The sequence below is a fragment of the Sturnira hondurensis genome, unplaced genomic scaffold (assembly GCF_014824575.4).
Source record: "Sturnira hondurensis isolate 20B ecotype Veracruz unplaced genomic scaffold, ASM1482457v3 Scaffold0008640, whole genome shotgun sequence".
Classification (NCBI taxonomy): Eukaryota; Metazoa; Chordata; class Mammalia; order Chiroptera; family Phyllostomidae; genus Sturnira; species Sturnira hondurensis.
In genome coordinates this window covers 6276860-6287119 of record NW_028081271.1, presented here as the reverse complement: position 1 = coordinate 6287119, position 10260 = coordinate 6276860, and positions in this window count along the sequence as shown.

Here is a 10260-nt window from a genome sequence, read left to right as displayed (position 1 = left end):
TCAGTAATTGGTGATTCATAGAGCTAGCTGTTCAAGCAAAAATGTGTCTTCCCACCTCCTAGCCCCTCGGATGTGCTCTGCATTTCCTGTGTCTGTGCCCATCCTGCAGGTTTATTAATCAGGAAAATTCCATTAGTCCCATGGCTCATTCTGCAAACTGTGGTCTCAGTGCGCCTAGGCAGCCAACCAGAATGCAAATTTTCTCTTTTTCTAAGCACCTTTCAACTTGCTACGTCTAGGTTAATCGTAGTAATCAGGGAAATGGAAATAAGGGGGGGAATGGGGAGAAGTGATGAACTGGATGCAATTTGACCTGAAAATTTGCCAGCAAAATCAAATGATGCGCAATTACAATTGCACCTCTTAAAATTATATCATGAACTAGTTGGAACCCTTGGGAAAATTATAGGAGAAATTATTATTAAATTAAAAGATACAGAATGCAGGAGTACTAGTTATACCTCCTATCCCCTCCTTAGTCCAATTCAGTAAAGTCATTTCAACTAAAGATTTAAATCTAAGAGTCAAATGATTTACTTCGATCGATTTAGCAATACATCTTTGGTACCACTCAGGAAGTTGGGTGCAAACAACAGTAAAGTATATATTATACAGAGAAGATGGATGGAATTAATAATCTATGAAAAAATATCAGTGACTTCATGAAATAGTTTTATCATAGGTGTTTTATTCCAGTGCATAAGTATAGGGTAGGTGTTAACATTTTATAAATAATAAGTGTGTGACAGAAATCAGGAGCCAAATATTAAGTGGGTAAGTGGGATGTTCAATTGGCTTCCTGTGATTTTTCAAAATCATCTCCTGGTTTGTGTGTCTGTGTGTCTAGTGGGGACAAGGATGGGGTTGGAGTAACAATTACTTTCTTTTTTTCTGCTTATGAACCACAAGCATTTATTTCTCAGTACTGGAGACTGGGGGGGCGGCGCGCGGGGCCAGGTCAAGGTGTGGTAAACTCAGTGTCTCATGGGCACCCACTTCTGGTGAACAGAAGGCAGTCATTTCATTGTGTCCTGACCTGGGGTAAGCAGCTAGGGAGCTCTGTGGGGCCCCTTTTATAAAGGCACTAATCCCATTCAGAAGGGCTCTCCCCTCAGGACCTAGTCACCTCCCAAAGGCCCCACCTGCTAATACAACCATATTGGGGATTAATATTCAACATATGAGTGGGGGAGAGGGCACAACCATTCAGACCATTGCACTACCCAAGACAGAGAAGACACTGTGCAAGATAGACGCGGCAGACATACACAGTCTGCAGATGGGAAATCCCGTTCCAAAAGCAAAGGGTTTACACCAGGCACATGGAACACAATGCACGTTTCTCAGACCCTCATTCCCACCTCATCACCCTTTGTCAGCTTCGGCAGCAGCCTCCCACCTACCTGCACGTTGTTCGGCATCCTGAGCGCATCACAAAATTTGATTTGGGTTCCCCTGCAGCTTCGGATATTGCAGCCCTTCGGTCAGGCAACCCTCAGTGATGAGCTCAGGATGGGTTGGAAATGTAGAAAGGGAAGAGTATTACCGCATTTTTGGTTACGCAGGTGGCCATGCCGAAAATGAGCAAGCCAAATCTTCTCTCAGCAAAGCTTAGTTTGAAGAAGAGTATTTCTGACTCAGCTACACATGAACATGTACAAATGGCTCGTGCGGATTTACATTTTACACTAAGCATATCCGTGCGGGCTCTAAAATGCCCATCCTCTTGGACTCGTTTTCTCTCATCTACTTCATGCTAATTGCACGAGAAAAACCACATCCCATCCCTGTTCTGAATCAAGGGAAATCAGGTCCGTGCTATAAGCCAGGATGTGGCTTCACTCTGCCAGTTTTGTAAATAAAGCTCACGATTCCGGCAGCTATAAAGAGGGGAAACAGGAAACGTAACGTAGAGAGCCTGCTTCCGTGGAAAATACTGTTAGTTGAATTTGACAGCATTCGGTGGCATTTGATGACTCCAGTCATTGCCAAATGAAGGTATAAAAAGTAATATGAAACAGAATGTGTCACTGCCTAGTGGACTCTGAAGCAATCAACTTCTCTCCCGTGTGACACGACCATTTCACAGTCATCTTTCTCCCGTTCCTTCTTTCCTTCCCTAAGTGTTCCATGTTGCTCTGCTCAGTGTGTGCATGTGTGTGCGCATGCACCTTAACAATCCTCAGACATCCTGCAACAGACAAGAACCCACCAGGTTCTCAATAGTTGCCATGAGAGACAAAATTAAGTTTGACCTAGATCTTTGGCAGAATCCTACACTAGCTTTCAAAAGAGGTCAGCTGCGTTAGTGCAAGAATAAGAGACAAGTGGCCTAATAACTGAGCTTTATTTACTAACTGTATCGCAACATGGAGGGTAGAGTCTGGTACTTGGATGTTCGGCCCCGTGCATAGAGGCACAGCCTCCAGAATGGCGATGATGGTCCCATTCCTCTTTGCAGGAGGAAGAGAACACTTGGAGTAATCTTCACAGTATAAGAGGGGAAAGAAGCTATTCAAAGGATAGGCTTTTAAAATGTTACAGATTGGGGACAAGTTTTGGGAACTACGCACACTTAGTGGAAAAAGGGGTGTGTGCACAACACAGGTGGAGGAGAGGGGACTCCTGGTCTGTTGTCTCAAAGCACCTCGATGGGACCGACGGTAGCCACTGGGAAAGCAGACCCCGCTCACACACGGAGACGTCCTTGACAAGGAGAAGTGCTCGGGAACACAGCAACCCCTCATGGCTAGAGCTGGCCCACCCAGTAAAGGCTGGTTAGTGGGCATTGGGAGAGCTCAACGGCAGGCAGCATTTACATTAACTCGCCTGCAAAGCCCTCTCTTGCCTTGAGCATCTATCATCCAATGAAAGAAATAGACACTGAGAGGCAGTCCCTGTGGAGACAACGGGTATCTGACTTGGAATTGATGACTAGGCTACTGTGTCTGCCTCCCGGGCCTCACAGGAGCCCATCTTGCCATGACTTAGACGCACCGTGGTCCAGTGCCTTCCTAACATGCTCTTGACGTTTGGCTATAATCCGGGGCTGAACTCCTATTGGGGTAGCTCTGTCCCTCTTTTCTCGGTTGTGTTATGGAGAAGAAATGAAACGAGTGCCCCCCTTCTCAAAGCCATCTCAAGCCCCACAGGATGGTGGGGGTGGTCTTACATCTCCCCTTCAGGACCAAGGCGCTCACCCAGCCGTCCCCGTACTGCTGAAGGCTCACAGCTGAGTCTCCCCCGCCAAGTACGTCATCACCCACAGTCCCACCCCCTCCATGGAGGCAGCCTGCATGCAGCGAGTGGGTGCAGGGGTACAAAGGTCCAGTCTTCCTTTGGGAGAACTTGAACGTGTTATTATCTCCGAACCAGAGCTTCCTGCGTCCTCTTTACTAGAGTTCACCTTCTCTCTTTGTCCAATTTTGCCCATCCCACTCTCGTACAGGTATTGTAACTAAGGGCCCTTCCCAGTGAGCCTCCTCAGTGAGTCCTCTTTCCATCATGTTTCAAGAGAACCAACCCCAGACCACAGAGGTCACGATGATGATGACGACAATGATGATGACGGTGATGATGGCAGGGGTGGGGTTGGTGGCAGCAGCGAAAAGGGAAAACAAACCGCATTTCAATCACATTGTCTTTGGTATTCAAGTACGAAAATCCATGTGACCTTCATAATAACTTCTGAGTGCGAAGGGGCTCAAGTCATTTCCAACCCACGAATCAGGGAGCTGAGAAATACGAAGTCGGTGATTTGCTCATGATTACACAATTAGGGATAAATTTGGCAGTAAATATTGCTTGATGGTTCCCATTTTAATGTCATGCCACATACTTGTAGTGCCAGAGCTCAGAAAAATATTTCTTGGATAAATTAGTGTGATTTTATCAGTTGCTTATCCCCCTTTCCCCCCACTACTGATTCTGCAAACCAGGGGCAGGGAGGGATGGTGTGTTACAGGTCCTGATTTTGCAAAATAACCATGATTTCAAATGGGCTGAGTACTTTGTCAATACATTGGCTTATACTCACCAGCTGGCATGGCCCACTTTTTTTGTTTGGAAAATAGGACTTGTGTATGAACAATGTAGTGGGCAAAGAAAAAGAAAATGTTCAAAAATATGTACTCAAGAAAGATTTCCTTGACACGCTGACATACTGCTGTGGTCCTGGATTTTAGTTCGCCGTGGACTGGTGTAACTTGAATAGCAGGTACTCCTGGTCAAGGTGTGCACACACCTTAGCCTGGTGAGTGTACCTGATGCGTCACTCTAGCATAAAAAAATATTTCCACCGAGTCCTAGAGGTCAAGAAAAGCTTTAGAGAACCCCTGCTCCCAGTTTGGAAGAGCATATGAGCGCCAAGAAATGTTCGTGATTATGTAAGTGCATTGATGTGGCCAATGGGGTTTCAAAGAATTTGGATCCACTTTGCTGAGGTGTCACTGACAAAAATCTTGCTGACCAAAAACTTTGCTCCCCTTCTTTGATTTTGCTGGAATCAAGTTCTTGTTTGGCTCGTTAGCCAAGGGATGTAATGCTTTCAAGTTCAGCTTGTTCAATTAACCGCAGGAAGACGCCCTGAGGTGGCCTGGGATGCCTCCTATGTAGGACTTTTAGGTGAAGATATTCCGTAGCAGAGAGAGGAAATCTGGAATGAGCTAGGTCATTGCAACCGAGAGAAAAATCAAGACCATTATCCCTCCTCAGTGACTTGAACCCACTGGAAAGAATGGCTGGAAGCAGCAAGCGTTTCATTCATTTCAGGGGGCCACTTGGCAGCTGGAGTGTTAAGCAATGGCTGTTGCTGGGACAACAATCTAGCATCTAAATTGTGAGAATGTTTTCTCCCTTTCACAGGCCTATGAAAAATACAACACTTCATTCTCCAATGCAGAAACCATAATAGATCGATCAAAATGATTTATCTGAGGGAAGTGGCAAACACACAAAAAAACAACCACCACGAAACATTGGAAACGTCACCATTCTTTCACTAAGCTGATCCAAAAAGAGGCAACAGTGGCCTCCATGTTTGCAGGCCATTCATTAAAACAGTGCCCAGATAAGAAATCTAGTACAGCAGAAAGCTCCTGTGAACCTCTGACCTTGGCAGTGAGCCTAATTTCCCATCGGTCAAATAGAAATAATCCCTGCTCCTCCGGTCTAGTATGATTTCACATTTAGGAAACTTGCAGTATTGTGCCTGGCACATGGTGATTTGCTAAACTACGTTCACTATTCTTACACTGTGCTTTGAATTCTTAAGGGATTTTTCAATACAAGGAAAAAAACAGAACAAAATGAACAAATTAAAAAAAGATGTTCTTCACGTGCCAAGGATTTTAGGCGGCCCTGCAAGCTGCCGTCGTGCGACAGATTACTGGTGATCCGAAGCTGCTACACGTGCTCAATCTATAGCCAGAGGACAGCGTCGGCCTTGGGGGTCTCTATGAAAGGACAACGCCTGCCCACTTAGGGACACCGTGAAAGCACACGGTTCCTCTCAGACACTGATGGCCGAGAGAACGTGGATGCCCAGTGATCCAGCTCAGAAACAGGGCCTGGATCCCAGACTGTCTCCCACCCATATGGAGAGAGGACACAGTTTGATCTAAGAGTATAGGTTTAGAAAATGTTGCTTTGGAAGAGTCTTCTGGAGAAAGCAATCCATCTGGAGTTGAGTTGGTAGGATCCTTTCACTATATCAGATATACCCCTTATTGTCGACGTTGTTGATTCAACTCCGTGACGGGAGAGTCGGTGTAAACCCAGCAGAGGAACCTTCTGTTAATTCAGTAGTGGATGGGGGGTGCATCCAGGTAAACATCTTGATACTGTCCACCAGTTTCCTGGAAACTGGCTCCTTCGTGAACTCAGTTGAGTCTCCCATGCTTTAGCTCTTTGCAGCCCCAGCTCTGGACAGAGAGCAACCAGTGTTTGCTCAAAACCAATGATAACTGTAATACCATAACTGCTGTGGGTGAATTGTGTCCTCAAAAAGACACACCGAAGTCCTAAGGCCCAGGAACTAATGTGACTTTATTTGAAAATAAGGCCTTCGTAGGTGGAATCCAGTTAAAATGAGGTCATCGTAGATCACGGTGGGCTCTCGTCCAGGGCCTGACATCCTTATAAGAAAAAAAGAAATGTGACACAGACACACAGAGGGAAGGTGGTCCTGTGCAGGCAAAGGCTGGGATCGGAACGATGCTGCCACGAGCCCAGGAGCACCAGGAACTTCCCGCAACTGCCTGAAGCCGGACGAGGTGGGAAGGGGCCTCCCCTGGAGACTTTACAGAGCTCGGCTCCACCGACACCCTGACCTGCGACTTCAGCCTCCAGAGCTCCGAGGCCATGCATATCTGCCACTGAAAGCCACCCGGTCTGTAGTACTCTGTTATGGCATCCCTGGGAAATGAACACACTAACTCTTTTGGTGTAAAAAAAACAAAACAAAAAGTGAAGCCCATGAAGATAAAGCAAATTGCCCAAGATCACCCAACTAGTAAGTTCGCTCCCCACCTAATATATGGTACGGGCTATAGACTGTTCAGCTTAAGGTTATTTCTCATGAACTGCTGAACACATTTTTGAGGTCCAGTCTGCTGAATTCTCTACTTGGCATTTATATCAAACCACAGACAAAACAGTCTGACTCACTCATTTAAAAATCTAATCCATAAATATATGACCCTGAGAAAGATCAAAGAAAAAATTGCACATGCCTATACTCATTATGTTTTTCTCTTCTCTTACTAGATTTTATGTTAATACTTTTTTTCCAGCCACATGTGAATTGAAAATATCTCACAAAACAGGTCTGCAACTTCTCACTGAAATCACCTTTATATTCATCAAAGTGTCCCCTGGAAAACGTATCAGTAAAACTCAAATCTTTCTTTGATTTTTCATGAAGTCAGTTTACTGTTCCTATTTTCAATAACCATTTTCTTATAGAAAATATGTCAGTTCATTGAAGAATGTACACTTAGGCCAAAGGAAACTCACACCTACGCCCAGCACTCATTACGAGATGTGGGGAACATCTCCCGTGAAGCCTGACCACCTGTCCTCCACGACTGTATGTATCCAACATTTTACTCACAAAAAGGGAACTTGCTGCCACACAACTCTGTGGGTTTACTGTTGTCGCTGTTTATTTAAATTAATATGGACCTCTTTTGTGCCATAGATGGGAAAATTCTAGGTAACACAGTCAAATAGGATCTTTACTCCTGGCCTTCTCGGGGCTTTCAAAGTGCTCAAGGACACTGAGGAACTTTAAGAAAGGGGCACGCTTTGCAGGGTTTTCACAAATATTTGTATTTTGTATGCATATATACACATCACATATATGAACATATATGTGATGTATATTATATATATGATATGTGCATATCATATACATATGATATACACTTCATATGTATATGATATACATATACATATGGCCTTTTTTGAATAGCCATTCACCCACCACACCTTAGAAAACGTCAGGCTACAGAATGACTTCCACACACTGAGAGTGCCCACAGTGTGGAGGTGCCATAACCAATTGAAGCAGGTCCCGTTCTAGACACCAAGCAACTGTGATCTTTAATGTGCTCCTTGGATACTTTGTAAAACTTCCACCAGATTTCCGAAAGGGAATATGGTCCTTCAGTGCTTCTAAGGGGTCCGCTTTCCTCAGTTTCGCATCCCAGGAAATGACCTTTGTCCTGCACATCCATTGAAACTCACCGAATGAAGAAAATACCGAAAACAGAAGCAGGACAACGAACCTGGAAGCCCAGGCTGGTTGGAATGGAGCAGAGTCTGGGCCTCTATTTTTACCACTTATCTAAGTGATGTTGACACCTGCCAAACTTCAAAGACAACTCGATAGTTGGTGATGCTGGGCGGGGCCTGGCGTGGGGGGGGGCTGACATGAATGCCAATGGCCCGGGGTCTAAAGGTCATTCAGAGAAGTTGAACACTGGACATGAAGAATTTAGAATTATCTTAGCTATTTTCACATCTTTCCCTTTCTTCCTTTTTTTCTATGCACAGAGTAACAGATAATGAAATTCAAATATAAATACACTTAAAAGAGCTCTTCCAACAAATGATAAAAATTCCAACGGCACATTGTGTTACAGTTTCTTTGGCAAATTTCTTCTTTCTAATGGAACATAAAATATTGGTATGTCTTATGATTTCCAAGTAGTTCATTTTGTTGCTCTCTCTTTGGCCCCTAATAGGCATAAACAAGATGTTCGACAAATGTTTGATAATCATGAGTAATAAAAGCAATCAAAGCCTACAGCCCTATGAAAATACATTTCCATTCAAATGTATATTGCCTTGGTTGATGTGTCTCAGAGCTTTCTTCCTAAAATACAAATATGGTCACATCTTTGTCCCCCTGAAAATCCTCTGGTGGCTTCCCAGTTTCTGAAAGACAAAGTTCAAGGTCCTTATTTAACATGTGGGACAAGGTATTTCACAATCTGTCACACGTCTACCTTTTCGATTGATTTCCTCTCACACCTGTCCCAGCTTCTGCCTCAGCTACGTTCAGCTCCTTGGGTTCCCCAAATTTTCAACTTGCTTCTCCGTCTGTGTGCAGAAATCCTGTCCCCGCTTTCCCAAACTGGCAAACCCCTCCTCATCTTTTGGATCCGCGTAGAAAACCCAGGGACTTTTCTCACATTGCTCCCTGGGTAGAAATGCACTGAATAGCAAGTCACATTGTAACGTAACTGCTTCCTCACTTGTATTGTCCCCCACCCCGAATGTGAACTGTGGTGTCGTCACCTGACACCGGATGAGGCTCTTGGCAGGTTGTCCAGTTTAAAGGAATGTTTGTTGGACTGAATTGAGGGAGGGCCATGGAATAAGATACAATTTAACGGCGGCTTCCCCAGCCTGTTCATTCACGCATCTGTTCATTCACCAGATCTGGGTCTGCACGCCAGATGCTGTGCTGAGCCATGGCATTTGGGTGAAATGACACAGAAATGATGTCCGCTCTCCAGCAGGATACACAGAGCTTCAGTGAACACATGCACATCCACCCAGTGTCTATAGCATTTGTATCTGGGCAGCTCTTGGCCTTCTCCGTCAGTAGTGTCACTTTCAAAGTCCAGCTGTGGCAGCCTGGAAGAAAAAGGTGACTCATTCCTGAAAGGGCCACTCTGACATGAGTCATCACGGATGACACCAGGCTGACATCTGGCAGAGGCAGCTCATCGCTACCCACTGTCATTCTCCACTCCTTCCTCAATTAGAGAAAGCAGAATTACCTGGGGCCAGCGTGTGCCCGGCTGAAAGATGGCATGTTCGAGCCCTGCTTATAGTGGGGATGGACAATGGGATCTCAGTAGAAGTGCTCTCTCCAAGAGACCAACACATAGTGTTATGTGTCAGTTTTGTCTCAATTAAAATCAGAAGAGACCAACTCAAGTGGAAAATGTGCCCTTTGCCCTCCTTCTCTTCCTCTTGCCTGGAACATGATCATGATGGCTGGTGTAAAGTAGCCATTCTGTACCGTGAGGATGCCTTGAGAATAGGAGCCATCTTCTAAAGATGGCAAAGCAAAGAGAAGGAGCTGCAACCCTGACGTCCATGGGGCCAGTTTTCTACTTCCAGACTCCTTGTCTCTCACTTAATAAAGTGAGCAGAGAATGAACCCCTGTAAACACAGGGATCCACATCTCATTGGATGGACAGCCCATCCTGGTCCTAGGAAACAGGTACGGGGGATAAGACCGCTTCTTGCATCTTAGCAAAAATGGTACAGTAACTTGAGTTTTTAAATAATTATTGACTTTAGAACTTTTCCACATATATCTTCTGTGACCCTCATATAAAAACTGTTAGAACATCAGAGGATACATTCATTTCACCCAATTTATTTAAGAAAATACAGTTAAGCCTCCTCATACACCTTACACCTGGCTCATGTTCTTCCCTTTGTTAATTAAGGCTTCTCTCTATATCCCTCCCTCACCAGGTCTTCCACATCCTTCCAGAGGTAGTGCAGGCACTGGCACTACCCATCCTCATCCCTATAGTAAAGTTGGTTGTGAAATGACTTTTTTTCTTACTCATTTAAACCAACAAGGACCGTTTATGAAGCTAATCATCCTTCCTTCGATGTAGAAAATATCCAAAAGTACATTCTCCCTGGTTATCATTCAAGGTAACTAGCCAGCAGCTGGGGAAAATTAGGATTACTTTTGAAAGCATAGGAAATCACTTCTGGCTTCAATA